Source organism: Peromyscus californicus, unplaced genomic scaffold, assembly GCF_007827085.1.
Source record: "Peromyscus californicus insignis strain IS unplaced genomic scaffold, ASM782708v3 Scaffold_5__1_contigs__length_169319896, whole genome shotgun sequence".
Taxonomy (NCBI): domain Eukaryota; kingdom Metazoa; phylum Chordata; class Mammalia; order Rodentia; family Cricetidae; genus Peromyscus; species Peromyscus californicus.
The window spans coordinates 139,295,858-139,313,953 of NW_026294573.1; positions in this window are offsets into that span (position 1 = coordinate 139,295,858).

Consider the following 18,096-nt stretch of genomic DNA (forward strand, 5'->3'; position numbering starts at 1 on the left):
AAAAAGGAGGACTCAAGAGGGAATGCAAGAATATTCTAGGAAGGGGAAACAATAGATTTCATGGGTGGACTGGGATCAAGTGGAGATGGGAACAGGAGGGATCAAGCTGAGTGGGGAGATAGAGAGAGAGAGTACTGGGAGACACGAGTGGATTTGAGGGTACATTTGGGGGGCAAAGTGGAAACCTAATGCAATGAGAACTCCCTAGGATCTACAAAGGTGACTCTAGTAAAGACTCCTAGTAATAGGGGATACAGAGCCTGAACAAGCCATCTTATGTAACCAGGCAAGGCTTGCAGTGGTGGAATTGGGTCATTAACCCAGCCACAAAACCTACAACCTACAATTTGCCCTGCCTGCAAGATGTGCTGGGGTAAAGGTGACACAGAACTTGTGAGAGTGGGCAACCAATGACTGGTTCAACTTCAGACCCACACCATGAGAGGGAACCCATGTTGACACCACCTAGTTGGCCAGGAACCAGAGGCTGGATAGCCCAGAGACCAAGGATAAAATCAAATATGACTGCCCCCTCAAAAAAAAACCAGAGGCAATGAAATAATTACTAATGATAATTCTGCTATACTCTTAGGCAGGAACTTAGCACAATTATCATCAAAGAGGCTTCCTCTGTCATAGCCCAGGAAGAAGCAGTTTCCAGTCTGCAGACAGGGCCCAAAGGGAAAGTCTACAGCATCATAAAACTTAGACTTTTGGAGGGTTTTTAGGGAAGGAAAAAACTCACACATCTCACACATACTCTCTTGATGGCTACTTTTTTTATTCTCTCATGTTGACTCTCTTGTTGAATCTGAATCTCTTTGTTCTTCACAGCTACACATATCCAACAGAATCTTTCATGTTGAATATAGGACTTACATTTGAATGTCACATTCAGTTTCTTAAGTAAATGATAAGAAACAGAGTCATTCCCAACAACTTACATCCAATAAATCTCAACTCCCTAAATAGTGTGCTGTAACTTTCAGCTGCAAAGAAAGAACCAGTCATTGTTATCTACCTAGAGAGATAGTCTTATAAAGGATTTTAAAGGAGTTATAAAACTAAACTATTGAGGAGTCTAAGAAAAATAAAGAAATTGTGTATTACATCCTATATTTTTGAGTGTAATAACATTTTAAACTAACATTTTGTGATTAACAGTCTTGTAAAATATCAGACTTTCTTGGACTGAGAATGTTTACATAGAGACAAGTGTCACAAATGCTTCAATTGAGACTCAGAATTACCTTATACCTCTTAATATAAACTCACTCAGCACTTCCCAAGGCACAGTGACACTGAAAGCATTTTGAATCTTAAAATGAATTTTTCTGTCCTTTGTTTAACATTAGAACATAAAAAAGGAAACTTGCAACTCTTCTTGGGGCTATGAAGTCAGATTATTCTTTGTAGTCCTGGCCAGTTGGAAAATCTTCCCCCATGGCATATCTGAATAAGAGCCATTTCTGTCCCTAGACCTCAATTAATTGATCCCTGACACCTGTACAATTTTAGGACCCAACATAAAAAACAGTTGGCTGAATTTTGAATACTCAAGTTATATACACATATCATAAAATTGAGGTAAGGAATTTGTGCAGACTTAATCACTGCCCTATGTTATTAGTGAGACCTAGCAAGACAGACTGGAATAGCAATTAGGTTGCTTTGCACCTTTAACCTTGGTTCAACAAATCAGACAGCTCGCTATTATGTCTTTGTGAATTGGACTGCTTTTCTTGGGAATGGTTTATCTTTAAAACTATTGTCAAGGTACCTGGTCTAATCTAAAGATACTCTGAAGCTCTGTATCACCTAATAGTGTACAGCTGCCTTGGCAGCTAGGAAAATTCAACTTTTTTCCTATGTCAACCTGAGTTGTGACATAAAACAGCTTCCAGTGAATTTTTCATCCCTGACTTAAACTAACATTATTGATGTCAAATGGACAATACAGCATAAGGAGGAGGAGTCATAGATAAAGTTTCCCAATAGATTGAGATGCATTCATGAGATAAACACGCTACAATTCAGGCAATGGGGGACTTCCCACATCATATGCATCATATCACATAACAGAGAAAAGTATGTAGCAGCAACAACGTGAAAGCAAAGCATAAGCAAAAGATATTATGGAGTCTGTATTCTCATAAGCCTTGCTTGAATGAGACATTCCCATCAGAGAGTTTTTCTTCTGGTAGGCTGACACCTGAACTTCAATTGCCACTTGCTGTTGCTCTGACACAGCCACTGGCATTTCTCTAGCAGCAGATGGGAGCAGATGGAAAGACCCACAGGCAAGCATTAGACAGAGCTCAGGGAACCCCAAGGAAGATGGGTAGGAAGAATTGTAGGAGCCAGAGGGGTTGAAGACACCACAAGAACACAGTCCACAGAACCAACTAAGCAAATTTATAGAGCTCACAAAGATCGAAGTGGCAATCAAGGAACCTGTATGGCTTATGTCCTCTGTATATGTTGTGATTGTATAGCTTGGTGTTCTTGTGGGACTCCTAACAGTGGGAATACGGGTTGTCCCTTACTCTTTTGCTGGCTTTTGGAACCCTTTTCCTCCTACTGGGTTGTCTCATCCAGTCTTGATATGTGGGTATGTGTCTAGTTTTATTGTAACTTGTTATGCCATGCTCAGTTGATATCCCTGGGAGGCCTGTTCTTTTCTGAAGGGAAATGGAGGAGGAGAAGTGGAAGAGGAGAAGTGGTAGGGAGAGACTGGTAGGAGTGAAGGGAGGGGAAAGTGCAGTCAGATGTAATATAGGAGAGGAGAATAAATAAATTTTTAAAATAGATAATTTTCAAAGTGTTCAAAATGCTTAGCAATGACAGAAATGCAAATTAAAACTACTTTGAGATTCCATCTCACCCTTATCAGAATGACTACCATCAAAAAAACAAAAGACAACAAACACTGCCAAGTGTGTGGGGAAAAGAAATCACTGTTGGTCACAGTGGAAACTGGAGACACAGTGGAAATCATGATGTGTAAAACTTTCTGAAAAAACTAAAATTAGAACTTCTCTATGACCCAGTTATATCACTCCTGAATATATACCCAAAGGACTCTATATCCTATTACAGAGATACTTGCACATCTATGTTCACTATTGCTCTATCAGCAATATTGTTGTTCAATGGTACTCTATTAATGGGGAAAAACTCAAAGAATTTTTACTAAAATCAAGAACAAGATAACAGTGTACACTTTCTGTATTCTTCAATATAGTCCTGGAAGTCTTAGCTAGAGTAATATGACAAAACATGTAAACAAAAGGGATACAAATAGGAAAGGAAGAAATCCAAATATCCTAATTTGGAAATGGTACATGAGGTGAAATCACACCTGGTACTTTAAGACTCATCAAATCTGTGGTTGAAGAGGTCATGGGTTCTAGTGGTAAGCTCCTACATGTTAAATAGGCATACTTTGCCCATTGAACTTCCTTCTGAACATGTAAATTTATTCCCCACATTAGTGCTACTTTCAGTTCTCATCCATGAAAATTCTTTATGTATTGGACAGTGATTAATGTGGACTCTTACTTGGTCAGAGTGCTAAAAATAAATGACATGAATGCTGAGCCCTAAATCAGTCATCTGTATCATCCTTTCCAAGGCTCAGGTAACACCATGAAAAAGGGGACCAAAATAATGTAAGAAGTAGAGGAAAGAGAGGTGTGTTATGGAGCAGTCTTCCAGGAATGACAAGGCTATTGCATTTAAGAGATCACAGCATCTATGATTACTTAAACAAGACATGTCAAAAACTGAGTTCATCAACATCTTATGGATCAGAGAAACTGCCACAACTCCCTCCCTTCCCTGAGGATTTTTAGGCAGTTAATTGTTGCATTACCCATACTCTTATAAATAGCTCCTGACCTTATAAGTAACTGCTCATGTAAGAAACCTTAATTTAACTCACTAGGACACACACACACACACACACACACACACACACACACACACACACACACCTGAAAGTAGTCAGGTGGTATTCAATGAGAGGAGGAAAAGGATCAAAGGGCAGGAAAGGGACAAAACACAATAACTAGGAGTGAGATGAAACAGAATACATTAAACAACATCTATGAAAAATCATAGTATGTATGATTGATTGTTGGGATAATCTTTTGTATACTATGTGAAGATGTCTCTGTTTTTCATCACCTGCCTAAGGCACCTTCTGACTCGTTTAATAAAGATATGAACAGCCAATAGCTAGGCAGGAAAGGATAGGTGGGAGTTCCAGGGAGAGATAAGAACTCAAGGAAAGAATCTGATGCACAAGAGATTTGCCAGCCAGACAGGGAGGAAGTCAGTGGTACTGTACTGAGGAGAGGTAATAAGCCATGTGGCAGAGTGTAGATTAATATAAATAGGTTAATTTAAGTTTTAAGAGATAGTTGAAAACAAGCCTAAGCTTTTATAATTAATAGTTTCCATGCCATTATTAGAGAGCTAGCAATATAAAGAAAGACCCATTACATTTGGTGCCCAAACAGGAGGCACATATTTCCAAGCATAGAGCCTGAGAAAGCTAAGAAAAGTCCCGGAGAAGGAGCCAGATGCAGCTTCCTAGCAAGCGCAATGTCTAAAACAAACATGGTGCTAATGGCTCCTATAAGAGGCCTTGCTGGGCAACCGAGTGTTTGAGTAGGGTCTATGAGCAGCTGGCATGCTACTTAGTGGAAGACTGGATAGAAGCATCTCCCACATCAGGGGCCCAGCAACTTCCCAGAGCTGGAGCAAGTAGGTGCAGTCCTGGATGGTACTTTCAAGTGTGAGGTTCAGCTCTCACAGGACAAGCAGTGGCTGCAGCCCAGAACCAATGGAGAAGCCTGCTGGACCAACCTGAGGGTGGCAGAGCCAGCCACCAGTTCCATGTGCTAAGCAGAGCCACTGGAGGAGCCTGCAGATGCACAGAAGGGAAAAAGAAACATTTTCCCAGAGACAGATGCTGCAGCCTCTCTGGCAGGCTTGTGAATGCACATGCTGCTTCACATTCCTTTCAGGTTGGTTGCAGTGGTTGGCCTGGCCCTTTAAGGCTTGGTTTATGTGGTCAGAGAATGCCTGCCAGGGAAGGTGCACAGAAATTCAGGTCCACACTGAGAAAACCTCTAAACAGGTACAGTATGCTTGAAAATATACTTAGGTGCTGAAGAAAGAAAAGAAAATGGGTATAGACAGCCATAGGGGAAAACAGTTTAATGAAGTTCTTAAAGAAAGAATAAAGTAATATAAAAAGAATAAACCACGTAAGGATGGGAAATGTCATAACACAGAGTGTTTGGACCCTATAATGTGCTACATTAGATAATTTTAAAATAGAAACAGACAATGAAAAGATAGATGGCTTAATTGAGATTGGCTTAATATTGATTATGATTACTATCATTCTAGTGTTTCAAATTTTATTCTTAATTGCCATAGTGGCTTTCTGTGCCCTCTCAAAGAAAAGAGCTTTAGAGATATAGAAAAAGAAAAAATATAAAAGATGGATTGATAAAAGACAAGCCTTAGAAGAAAAATTAGAACTAGTGGAAGCCCATGAACAGTAGACTAGTGGCTGTGGAGCCCCCATGGGACTGGACTAGGCTGTCTGGATATGGAGGATGGTTGCTTAGCTCGAACTGTTTGGGGAGCACCCAGGCAGGTGGATTGGCATCTGTCCCTGGTGTGTGGGCAGGCTTTTGGGGATCTGGTACCTGTGGTATGATGCCTTGTGCAGCCTTGGTGCAGTGGGGAGGGGCTTGGACCTGTCTAGGCTCAGTGTGCCAGGCTCTGCTGACTCCACATGGGAGACCTTGATTTGGGGGATGTGGGGATGTGGGGTGGCTTGGGAGGGAGGGCTGGGGATGGGAGGAGGGTGGAGGGGGATGTGTGGGTGGTATGTAGAGTGAATAGAAAATTTCTTAATAAAGAAAAATAAAAGAAAAAAGAAGAAAAAAGAAAAAAACTTATAAATAAAAATGAGAAAGCTACTAAGACAGAGACAGAGGGATTAAGACAAGAGTCAGCCATGCCACTATATAATGAAATAAAAAATGTCCACCAAAAGTTATTAGAATACCAACCTTAGCTTATTAAGTTACTATATGACAAATACTAGCAGACAATAGGTACCCCCAAGATTATGAAGAATTTGGATGGAATCCTGTAGAAATGCTATATTTTCAAAAATTTAAAGAAGCCATAAATTCATATGGTATGCATTCACCATTCGTGAAACAAATATTAAGTTCTTGGATGAGTCAAACTAGAGTAATTCCCCAAGACTGAAAAGATGAAAAAAGCAGTCCTAAAAGCTGGTCCTCAGTTACAGTGGTGGTCATATCAGAAGGAAGAAGCTAAAGAGAGAGAACAGAGAAATGGGGCTAGAGGAATCAACAGTTCCCAAGATCAATTTCTAGGTGAAGGTCAATTTGCTGAGATACAAATGCAGAGTGAATATGATGATATAACCTTGGCACTGTGTCATACAGTAGCTTTAAGTACTTGGGGCAAGTTTGAAGAAACAAGAAAAAGGTCTGAACCATTTATTAAAATTATGCAAAGTTCAAAGGAAGCATTCATTGATTTTTTTTTTAACCAAGATTTACTTCAGCTGTAAATAGAAGCGTATCAGATTCAGAAGCTAGGCAAAGATTAATCAATCTTTGGCTTTTGAAAATTAAAATTCTGAATCCAAAAAGGTGATCAAGCTTCTAAAGGCAATATTAGCACCAATAGATGAATAGATTAGAAATACAGCTGATACTGGATCTCATAATTATGATGCAACTTTAATAGGAGAAGTAATTTTTAAAGGTTTTGAGAAAAGCCAAATTGTCAAATTTCTTAGCTGTGCCAAGCAAGGTCATTTTAAAACATATTGTAGGCAAGGTGTTCCTAGAAACAATATTTTTTCTGGAAATAATCCAAACAGAAGGCTCCAGCCTTCTGGAGTATGCAGAAGGTGTGGTAAAGGCTAGTATTGGATTAATAAATGCAGATCAACAAGGGACAAACAAGGTAATCCCTTGGTGGAAAGCCCTGGGGGACTTCTTGAAGACCCTGATATCAAATTCAAGTATGCCATTTCAGGTCAGCAGCAGAGAAACTCATACACAGAGCAATTAAACAGCACTGGAGATAGCCATTTATAACCCAGATATCAAAGTCAGAGCAGCTTCAGTAGATAAAACAGAAAACTTAGGCAAGAACAAAGACAAGGATTTTGGCAAGCTGCTATAGATAATCAGAGACCAAAACTAACAGTATTTATAAATGACATTGAAATTGAAGGTTTGGTAGACACAGGAGCAGAGGTAACAAAAATTTCAGCAAAATCTTGGCCTGCAAATTGGCCTTTTCAGGAAGTAAATATTCAGCTCCTAGGAATTGGGACATTGCCTCAGGTTAAAAAAAAAAAGTCTAAAATGGATTAAATGCATAGGACCAGAAGGTCAATAGGAAAATTAAAGCCATATGTGGCTAATATAGCCATAAACCTATGGGGAAGAGATCATACAGCAGTGGGAAGCACAGATTAGCATTCCTCCAACTTCAGAAACTAGTTGTAAAAAGTAGATGTTCCTAATTTAAAAAATTATAAAATGTTATCAAAGACAGTGACAGACAGCCCAGGTTGTCCATAAATAGGACACAGCAGAGGCTAGCTTGTCAACCTTATGTGAGGGGGCCACTGCTGATAGAAAACAGCTGCCCTGACACTAAAGTGGTTAACTGATGAGCTTGTTTATGTAGGGCAATGGCCTATGACAGAAGAAAAGTTACAGGCTCTGGAGTAGCTTGTCCCAGAGCAGCTGGAGGCTCAGCATATAGAGTCCACAAGACCTTGGTGTTCTTCTGTATTTGGCATTACAAAGAAATCTGGAAAATGAAGGATGTAAACAGATCTGAGAGCAAACAATAAAGTCACTCAGCCTATGGGTTCCTTACAATCTGGAATCCCTTTAACTTCTTTATTACCTAAGGCATGACCTATTATAGTAATTTATCTAAAAGACTGCTTTTTCACAATCCCTTTGCATGAGCAAGAGAGAGAAAAATTTGCTTTTACAATGCCTACTTATAATTCTCAACCTCTTAAAAAAGTCTTGCAAGAAGAAATGTTAAACAGTCCTACCTTATGTCAATATTTTTACAACAGCCATTAGAAATAATTCATAAACAGTTTCCACATTCTATAATTTACCATTATATGGATGAAATTGATCAGCTATTAATAGGAATTGTGCTTAAATGCCTCAGAATTTCATTTAAAAAAAAAAAAACATGCTAACAGCAAAGGTTTAAAGAAAAATTTTCCTATCATTTGACAACAAACCAAGGAAATGCCCTACTTGTTCTTTCTATAACAAAACTCCATTACCTACAGGAAGCAACCCAAAAGGTACCCAAAGAAATAAAATTTGGGAAATGGATGTGTTTCATTTTTCAGAGTTAGGAAATTAAAGTATGGGTACCATATCATAGATCCATATTCAGGATTTCAATGGGCAATTGTTTTAAGATCTAAAAAGGCTGATTCTGTAATTAGAAGTCATGGCCATTATAGGAATACCTGTACAAATTAAGACTGACAATGCTCCATCATATGTTTCTAGTAAAATGAAACAGTTTCTTGCATATTACAACATAAAAGTTATTACATACATACCACACAATCCTACAGGACAAGCAGTTATAGAAAGATCTAATCATACTTTAAGAGATGCTTAATAAACAGAAAGGGTTAACAAAGACCTCAGAGATAGATTACATACTGCTTTATTAACTTGAAATTTTTTAAATGCTAATGAGCGGAAAACAATCCAATATAGGAAAAACCTGCTGAATTAAACCAGCCTATATATTTTAAGAATGTCTAAACTTCAGAATAGAAGTCAGGAAATGTTTTGCATTTGGGGAGAGGTTAAGCCTTTGTTTTCACAGGAAATAAAAAGCTATGGATTCCTTCAAAATTCCTCCATTGCCACTTTCTCAAAAATCTGCATTAGGACAACTTCAAAGCTACTAGCTAAGACTGTGCAACCTCACAGACCACTCCAGCCAGGACTTCAGTTAAGCCCATTACACAGAGACTAGACAATAAATGATACAGGTACCATCATCCCAATTTTCTCAGGGCCCCCTAAAAATGCTGTCACCTCCAGACAACAAGGAGCAATTTTAAGAACATGACACCCACTGGGCAGTGGTGGTGCAGGCCATTAATCCCAGCACTCGGGAGGCAGAGGCAGGAGGATCTCAGTGAGTTCAAGGCCAGCCTGGTCTACAAAGCAAGTTCTAGGACAGGCTCCAAAGCTACACAGAGAAACCCTGTCTAAAAAAAATGAAAAAAAAGAACATGATACCCACATTTTTGAGAGGTAGGATGAGTGATTTTTGGTCATTTGGTGGGTTATGGATGTTTGTTGTCATTTAGAGGGGTTTGTTACAAGTTGTTATTGGTCATGGTCAGGGAGGAAGCTAAACAAAGGAAGCTAGATTAAGAGACTTCTTTCTTTTTCTTTCCTCTATCCTTCTTTCTCTCCTATGTAGTGTTGGTGGGGTGGAGGAAAGGGGGATGAGAGATGAAAATTTTTATAAAGGGGGATATAGGAATGATAGGATAAAAGGGTAGATTACTGAATCTACTTTTAAACTAAAAAGCAACTACCATTCTCAAATATTTTATGTTGGTATGGATTTTTGTATATTGATACAAATTTAAGGTTATTTTTGTTACAACATAATATATGTATATATATATATATATATATATATATATATATATATATATATATATATATATATATGTTTCTACTCTTGTTTAAGGTGTTATACCTATGCAGCTCATTTAAAAATGTAAAGTTCTAGTCCTTGAAAGCTACGCAGGTTAGTAGCTAGTCACAAACTTGTGGTCATGTTAGATATGTTTTCAAGGTTAAACATATATATATATTTTAGATAGGTGTTCTGCAAACACTTCAGAGACCTTCAGAATATGGCAGGTTTTAATAACATATGGCTTATTAACATGTTTTAATAACACAAGACTTTTCAATGACAGTGAGACACAGCTGCTCCTGGAAGCACCAGTCTGCTTCAAAGAACATGATGGGCATTGAAAAACTTCCATATGGAATTTTCTCCAAATGTGGCAAAACTAGCCATTGGGCAAGAAATTGTCCTTGCCTCAACTGCTGACAGTATGCTATACAAACTGGAAAAGCAGGACACAAAGGAAGTCGACTGCCAAATTTTACTAGGACAATGTTCAAAATTTCTGCTTCACAGCAAAGTCTGTCAGATAGTCTAGACCTTTAGGCTGAAGATGGATGCCACACGTTGCAGAGGAACCTTGGGTGACTGTCCAGGCAGCCAGTTGTCTCTGTTGTTTCTTGGTTTTGGAAGTTGTTTGCTCTGCCCTTTCTGTTTACTCAGGTAATAGTTATCCTTCTCAGGTCTCTGATGGGATTGAAGATGAGATAGTTATATAGTTATTGTAAGTAAATTGGTTGCAAAACCTGAGTTTTGCAACTCTGTGGGTTTGGCGTCCTGGGTTTCCGCACCAAATATGTAAGTAAATTGGTTGCAAAACGTGAGCTTTGCAACTCTGGGAAAGGTGTCCTGAGTACCTGGGAGTCAGGCAACACCTTGAACTGCTTAGGACATCTCTGAAGGCTGGAGCTGCAAGGAGACAGTTCAGCCCTGGAGGTTGAAGTATCCTGGACACCTCAAGCAGCTCAGAACATCTCTGTCCTGAAGGTGTTCCAAACACCTGGAGCTGTTTAGCATAGCTATGACGGCTGGAACTGCAAAGAAGCAGGCCCACCCTAGAAGGGAAATTTTTCTGACTTCTCAGGAGAGTCAGGCCTGGAACTGCTTCAGCAGGGAAGGGTATCCTGACTCTTCAGGAAAGTCAAGATATACCTGGTATGATGGGGGATGGTCTTCCAGCAGGATATAGCAATACTGTTCCTCTCCTGGAGAGCCTCTTACAGCTGAGCTTTGCTCAGCTCCCATTTAAGGGGGCTTCCTAGCAGAGTTCTGCTTCTCCAGCCTAAGATGTTGCTTCACTCTGCAAAAGGGGAAACCCCTGCAGAAATGTAGCAATCTCCTCCTGCTCTGGAGAAAAGTGTTACTTTTTAGCTCTCTCTTGCTGTGTCCACTGAGAAGATCTCAGCAAAGATCTTCTGTTCAGCTCCTTCTTGCTCTGCTCTTTCAGCTCTCCCTTGTTTTGTCCTCTGAGGGATGTCTCAGCAAGGATCTTCTCTACGCCAGTGAATGAAGATCTTCACACCCAAAACTCTTTTAAGAAAGAGATTTATTTGGGAAGGAGTCCAGGAGAGTAGCTGCCTCTACCAGGGTGGAAAGAACAGCCCTTTTTTCTAACTGACTAGGTAGGGCGGTTTACACAGGAAGTCTTGGGGGTAGAGTCAACCCGGGGCCCAGGGTTCTACTATCCTGCTCTGTGATTGGTTCGTTTCCCAAGTCATTTGACCAGGGGTAGAGATGGCTCTGATCTGACTGAGCCAAACTGTGTTTCTTTCTGCCCTGATCTGAGCCATCTTTCCTTGGGCTCCAGGGTCAGGGTGGATTTCTTTAGCCAGCCCCTTTTTCCCTACAGTTACAGTTAAAGTCTTACAGTTTTCCTTGTTACCAAATTTGGAAAAGAAATTCACAAAAGAGATATAAAGTTTATGAAGACTGAGAAACATAAAAGCTTAAGTTGTTTAAGAGAGCTAGCAATATAAAGACCCATTATAATTGATACTTACTAATAAAATTTTAATTAATATTAACTAATTTAAATGTTTTTATATGTTATACTTAATAATTTTTCAAATGGTTATTTATTTGTTCAAGTATGAATACATCTTACATGTGTAGACATTTAATGAATGGCATCAGCAACTGTTTCTATCAACATAGGAGTCCCTATAAAAATTTGTTAAGGGTGCCTTAACCTGAGAAATTTCAAGAATTGCAAAGCTATTTTCAGCTTTATTGAAAACTAAAAAGTGAAAATAGATGCCCACATACAAAATAAAATGAAGCTAGGTACATAACTTAGACTATATGCAAAATATTAGCTTGAAATCAAAGATCTGAAGATCAGAATAAAAACTATAAACCTCCGAGAAAACACACAAGAAGAAAGTTTTGTAGAACTGTGTTTGCATGTCACACTCTGGATGTCATGTTGGAACCACGACAACACAAAACACAGACTGTACTTCATCAAGATGGGTAAGAGGGGCACTGGAAGATGGTTCAGTCACTACAAACACAAATACATGCTGCTCTTACAGAGGACCTAGGTTCAGTTCCTAGCACCCACATGGCAGTTTACAACCGTTCCAGAAGATCTGATGCCCTCTCCTGGCCTCTGAAGGCATCACACACACGTAGCATTAAACACTCAACTAATAAAATAAAATAAATAAACCTCTTTTTTAATGATATGTAAAACAACACAACTAACAGATTGATATCATATGCATGGTGGCAATCCTTTAATCCAAACACCTGAAAGCCTAAAGCAGGGAATTGTAAGTTTGACACCAGTCTGGACCAGTCTAATACTACATAGAGATTTAGGCTAGCCTGGGCTATATAGCAAGACACTGTCTCAAAAAACTTACAAAAAGGAGAGACAGAAAGAAAAAGAGAGGAAGAGAGAAGAAGAGAATGATAAGAAAAAAGAAAGAAGGAAGGGAGGGAGGTGTGGTGGTATTGTGTTCCCCAAAATATTGTGTACCTTAATAAACTTATCTGGGGTCAGAGAACAGAAAAGCCACTAGATACTTAAGATAGGCAGTGATAGCACATGCCTTTAATCCTAGCATTCCAGAGGCAGAAATCCATGAGTTCAAGGATATAGCCAAGCATGGTGACTCACGCCTTTAATCCCAGAAAGCCAGCCTTTAATCCCAGGGAGTGATGGTAGAAGGCAGAAAGGTATATAAGGTGTGAGGACCAGAAACTAGAAGCATTTTGGCTGGTTAAGCTTTCAGGCTTCTAGCACAGTTCAGCTGAGAGCCATTGGGATGAGGACACAGAAGCATCCAGTCTGAGGAAACAAGACCAGCTGAGAAGTTGGCCAGGTGAGGTTAGCTGTGGCTTGTTCTCTCTCTCTGATCTACCAGCATTGACCCCAATAACTGGCCTCAGGTTTGATTTTATTAATAAGAACTTTTAAGATTCATGCTACAGGGAGGGAGTGAAAAGGAAGAACATTTCAAAAAGAATAATTACAAATTATTTGCAAATCAAATTATCTTGTAAGGAATTGATATTCAAACTTTATAAAGAATATGACCAAGTCACACCACTCTTGAAATATACACAAAGAATATAGTATCTTACTACAGAGATACCACTCTCCGTGTGTGTTACTTCTCTATTCACAATAGTTAAGAAGTAGAAACAGCTTCTATGCCCATCAACTGATGAATGAATAATGAAAATGTGGTGCATTTACATAATGGGATACTATTCGGCTATTAAGAAAAAGTGAAATTGTGAAATTCACAGGTCCGTAGATGAAGCTGCAAACAATCATACTGAGTGAGGTAACCCAGACACAGAAAGATCTTTTTATTCATAGACACTGATGGAAATGTTCTGGAAATAGAGGAGGTGGTGACAAGAACTTGAACACCCTTCAGCCACCTGACTGTACACTGAGGGAGTCAGGACAGTAAATTTAAGTATACTGTTTTCCACAACACTATCTTCCTTGAAAAGCCAGGTGCTATTCCATTTACTCCCCATCACAGAAAACACTGTAAAGACTGACCAGTGGATAACAGATCAGTAAAGACAAGAAACACTCAGCCAAGGCCAGCTGTGGCACAGACACATTGGTGTGCACGGTTATCATAGGAGACACCGTGTCATGGTATTTCAGAGAGGGGAAGGGCTTCAGTGCTTAGGAGACAGCAGCAGCAAAGGGGACACAGAGTAGGAAGCAGGTTTCACTTTTCATCCGGTGTTCATAGTGGACTCAGGTGGCAATAAACAAGCTCATGGGATGTGGCTTTTCACATGAATAACCAGCACTGTCAACACTAGAAAGAAGGAACGGGACATGAGAGAATATGTATTCTAACAAGGTGCTTTGCTGGAAAAGGGAAAATAAAATTTTCTAGAAGATGGCTAGGACACACTTTTCATGCGACATTATTTTTCTTTGTGACACTCCTTTGGAAACACGGTGTCCTTGTCTAGGTTGTTACACTGCTTTACAGCCAGAGACTTGAGGCTTCACGCCACTGTGGCCTACATGGAAGTCACTTACTCTTTTTCAGACTTGAGCATCTGTGAATACAGTAGTGCAGTGCCATGCTTTCTAGTGCTTATTCAGATGGGTGCTGCAGAATCAGTTCAGCTGTGTCCTGGAATGTCTCACATGTGCCTCTTTATCACATTTCATGATAGCAGAACTAATCAATAAAACTCAACTCCTAGATTCAATTCACAGAAAACTCGATGCAATGTATTGTAGATGTAGCTCTGGATCTCTGTGGCCCTAAACATTGATTTTTAGGAAAATCAAGTTGCTTTGATTTATCATGAAAGAAAAGCATTTTTAACTGATTCTAATTTCCTCACTAGTAGGGCTTGTTACTTGAGATTTATGTACATTGGCACACTTTATGAATCAATTAAATTGCTTTTTATATGAATTCTGTCAAAAATTTAGCACAATAAAATGTTTTAATTTTTACTACACTTTGTTTATTCATTTATGTAGTAGCTTCTACAATTTGGAAAATATCTTGGAAGGAACCAAGGATACAGCAGTCTGTAAGATAAATGATTGCTAATTAATATTAATAAGATGTCGTACTCATTCAGTGTGTATGCCAAGCACTATACTAAGTGCGTTGTGTGTGTTATTGCAGAGACCACTCTAGCTGGTGGTTAATGCCACCACCTCCCCCAGAACTTGAGATGTAAGAAGATGATGTAAGTTGCTGAAGAAACAGGAACAGTCCGGCTCCATGAGGTCGGCTCTAGGCAGCAGGTTGACAACCATTCCTCATAGTGCCTCTGGGTTGCAAGCTTTTACACGAAACAGAAAGAACCCTAAGGCCTAACCTCGCAAGACAGTGAGCTGACTGCCGCGGACTTAACGTCTTAGCTGTCCTAGACAAGTCTAAGAAAATCAGGTACAATGCATGGAGATACCGAGAAAAATACCTGCTACGACCATAGCATATTGCTTATGTGTAGAAATATACAGAAACCCATTACTTCGTGTGATTAACATATACTGATAAAAGTAGATTTACGTGGCTAAAACTCAGTGGTGGGAGTAAATGAAAGGAGAGTGATAATCCATAGGGTGGCTTGTATCTGTGGTTATCACACAGGACATTATCCTGTTCAAAATCACATGTGGTGTTACTGAATGAGGCATTCGTGCATCCTTGTATTTCCTCGCATATTTTTATAATTTTAATTCAACATTTTAGTCTTTTTAGTTACAAGTTGAAAATGATCGCCAAAATGGTTTTCTTTTCTTTCTTTCTTTCTTTCTTTTTTTTTTTTTTTAGGTTTTTCGAGACAGGGTTTCTCTGTGTAGCTTTAGATCCTTTACTGGAACTCGCTTTGTAGACCAGGCTGGCCTCGAACTCACAAAGATCCGCCTGCCTCTGCCTCCCAAGTGCTGGGATTAAAGGCGTGCGCCACCACCGCCCGGCCCAAAATGGTTTTCTCAAGCTCTACCTCCCCCAAATATGTTCATATTTGGGGGAGGTAGAGCTTGAGAAAAGTCTTGCTGAGTACTCAAGCTAGTCTGCATCTTGCTGTGTAGCCCACGCCGCCTCACATGGGCAACCTTCCTGCCTCCACCTTCTGAGAGCTGGGATTACTTACTGACTTGCATCTTCAGACCCAGCTGCTCTACTGTCAACATACAGGTGCTTCTCATGATGAAGTTATAACCTATACATCTATCATAAGTTGAAGTAATCATAAGTTTAAAATGCATTTACATTTAACCCAGCCTCACTACAACACAGCACACTGGAATCTCAACCATTGGTTCATTTTCAAGATAGGATGACTGTTGTGGCTCACCACTGCCATCTAGTGTCATGAGAGAGTACTGAGCCTGGGAAATGATCAAAATTAAAAATTTGTAGTTACCATTGAATACATACTGTCTTCAGACCGTCATAAAGTCAAAATGACCCATGTACTCAACAAAATAGCAAGGTGGCTTTGGTTTTTACTTTTATTAAAATTCCCTTTACCAATTCCACTTCTTGATAAACCATCCGTTGTGAAAATGTTTTATTGACTTTGCAGTTTGAATGAGAAGATTGAAGCATCTCAGCTATTTGTGTGATAGACACACGCCGCTTTATACGCCACACTTTGCCACTGGCCCCTCACTATCACCTTTGTTGCTGAGAACCATGATTCCACTCTGCAGGATAGTTTCCTCAAAGGCACTTGCTTCTAACAGAGAACTATTGCATCAGCATTTAGAACATAATGAAGACACAGGATAGTTGTCCAGATACTTTTGCATGAACTACCAAATGGAGTTTGCATGTGGAGAACATTCTTAGTATCTGCATTGGCATCTGCAGCTTCTTCTATTACCTCAACTCTGTGCCCACCTTGAATGGGCAGAGGCAGCCACTCTGCATTTAATCTTTTGTTTTCTTAAGCTTTGCTCTATGTATTACTAAGCCTTTTTCTTTATTCATCAAGAAGTTTACACTTCAAATATTAGCCTGATGGGGAAAAAAACACATACGAATCATGATGGACTTCTTTTCAGAAGTATTTGTGAGTCAGCCCCCATGGGGAAACAGCAGGGAAGCAAACCATGTCAACCCAACATGCACAGCGAGGGCTAGGGCACAGCTCAGTGGTAGAGCATCTGTCTAGCATCATCAGGAATAGGGTTCCATCCTCAGCACCACAAAGAAATAAAGCAAGAAGAAAGGAAGCAGGAAAAGGAAAGAAGAAAGCTTGCACAATGATAAACAATCGTTCTACAAAATTTGAAGCCTCAATATGTGACTCAGGACTAGTTTGGAGTTATGACAGCAATGGCATCAAAGCATCACAGGTTTGTTGCCATTTCATTTCTGTGAAGTCCATGCCCTGGACCCTCCAGCTGTGATCCTTTGCTGGCCCCAGAATGGGACTACAGCTCACACTATGGCTTAAGATTTGGCCATCTGTAGTCATCTTTAGGAAGAAGGGCAGGCAGATGACTATTAGAAGATTTTTCTAGAATTTCTCACAGTTCTTAGCTTACACCCAATGGCCAGCTGTTATTTGATCATATCTGACCACTGGAGAGGCTTGTGAAGTATGCCTAGGCAGAAACTCAGGAAGAAGAAAGAGTATTATGATACAAGACTGCTGCCCACAGCCTCAGCTGAGCCCTCATGGCTATAACCAGATTAAAGGATATGGAACTGGAATTTGGGGAGTCTGATGAAGAGAAATACTCAAAAATGAGGTATCCTACTTGCTCTTGCTCTGGGATACAGTAAGCACATGATCTTACACAACACATGATGTCCTTGAACTCTGACTTGGGTAATACTGGAAAGGATGGGTGTCTGGTCCAGGTCTTAATCCAGGATCTAGAGATTTACAGAAAGCCAAGGTCAGTTATCAAGAGGCTATGTGGGGATTTTGGTGCAAATGCAAAAGAACTGCTGTCAGCAAAGCCATGGGAAATTTTTTAACAGAAGGATGAGCATGCCCTGGAAAAGAAATGTTGTCCTGTCTAGAAGGAAGCCTCAGAAGGAGGCCTGACCGTGATGGATCCTTTGTAAGAATCACGATAAAGCCAGGCATGAGGTAGACACCTAAAGTCCCAGTTGCTTTGAAAGTTAAGGCAGGAGAATCACTCGTGCTCATGAGTTTGAGAAAACATAACAAGAACCCCATCTCCAAAAGAGAAAAAACTTACACACACACACAAACACACACACACACACACACACACACACACACACACACACACACACAGCCTCAAGTGGTTCAGAACCTCCTTTGCTAAGATATTCTTTGATTTTATATAGATGTAAAGTAAGAGTTCTT